Genomic DNA, 1848 nt, shown 5'->3' with positions numbered 1-1848 from the left:
ATTGAAAGATTTGAAATGAAAAATGCTAAATCAGTGGTAACGCCGTTGGCTCCACATTTTAGGCTCTCTGGTAAACAATCTCCCATAACAGCAGAGGATAAGGCTTACATGGAAAATGTACCTTATGCTAGTGCAGTCGGTAGCCTAATATATGCTATGGTATGTACACGCCAAGATATTTCACAGGCAGTCAGTGTCGTTAGCAGGTTCATGGCAAACCCGGGTAAGGCACACTGGGAAGCAGTCAAGTGGATATTAAGATACTTGAAGGGAACCATTGACACAGGTTTATGCTTTAGTGGAAAATCATGTCAAATCAGTGGCTTTGTTGATTCTGATTATGCTGGTGATCTAGATAGAAGATGTTCTACGACTGGTTATGTATATAAAATACAAGGTGCTCCAGTTAGTTGGCGATCAATGTTACAAGCTACAGTGGCACTATCTACTACAGAAGCTGAGTACATGGCAGTAGCAGAAGGGGTGAAAGAAGCATTGTGGCTAAATGGTCTTCTAGATGATTTGGGGTTGAAGCAAGATTGCGTGAATCTGAGTTGTAACAGTCAAAGTGCAATTCATTTGGCTAAAAACCAAGTTCATCATGCTCGTACCAAGCATATTGATGTAAGATATCACTTCGTGCGCGATGTTATAGAGAAAGGTAACATTTCTCTTATAAAAGTACACACAGATGAAAACCCTGCTGATATGTAGAATTTCAATTCAATCATCATCAACAATAACAATTACATTTACATCTTCTCTTCATATTATTATTATTTTATTCTATTTTCTTTTCTCTTTAGTAATTATATAGCGAGTGTATTATTGTGAGTAGTGTTCAATTTCATATTACTTTGTAGCTATTAGAAGTCAAAATTCCGCTGCAGACTCAACACACATGATTCAGAAACCCGACATATTTACATACTTGAAGTAGTTGCTATTGTATTCGACAACCAGTGTAATAATAATAATAGGCTAAGAAGGTTTTTCTTTTTATTGTTATTGTTTTTAATTAATACTAAGAAAAGAACAAAGTAATTGCATTGAGACTTAGGGCTTGTTTGGGTGAGCTTTTAAGAAAAGATATTTTTTTGAGTTATCTTTTTTTAAATGATTTTATGAAAAAGTAAAAGTAATTTTATATTTGAGTATCTCATGTAAAAAGATAATTTTATCTATCAATTATGTTTGAGTATAACAATATAAAAATACTTTTTTGTTTATTTATTATATGAAAAACATCTTTTTTAAAAAAAAAATATAAACTATAACTTTTTAAAAAAGATATTTTTTATTTTTTTAATATTTTTATTTTACTACTAAAAATTTGTCAAATACATTAAAAAATAAAAAAAATTTATTTATTTATTTATTTTTATCAAAATAATGGTACCAAACAAACACTTAAACTTAAGTGATACATGTGGTCCCTTGGCATGGAATATGTAATTTTCCGCGAATGAAAATTCATAAGATCAGATACTCCTCTTGATCCATATGCCATCATAGGTAGGATGCAAAATTTATTTATTTTCTTGTGGTCCTTTCTTATTCAACTTGGGGGTAAGCTTGATATTGTAAATATTTTTTAAAAGTTGCCTATTTTATTTTATTTTATCTTATTTTTTAAAAACATTTTTCTAGGATTTTAGCTGTTATATTCGGTTAAATAAAAATTATTCTTAACGATTACACTTTATAATAATAAATAATAATAGATAAAATTACTTCTAAAATTTAAAATGACTATAATAAATATAAATATATAAAAAATATTTAACATATATATTGGTAGATTATATTTTTAAAATTTTGAACGTAACAAACTATAGCTTTAAAATA

This window comes from Arachis duranensis, chromosome 10, assembly GCF_000817695.3.
Source record: "Arachis duranensis cultivar V14167 chromosome 10, aradu.V14167.gnm2.J7QH, whole genome shotgun sequence".
In the NCBI taxonomy this organism is placed as follows: domain Eukaryota; kingdom Viridiplantae; phylum Streptophyta; class Magnoliopsida; order Fabales; family Fabaceae; genus Arachis; species Arachis duranensis.
The sequence above is the reverse complement of the archived record's forward strand: the minus strand, read 5'-3'. Positions refer to the sequence as shown.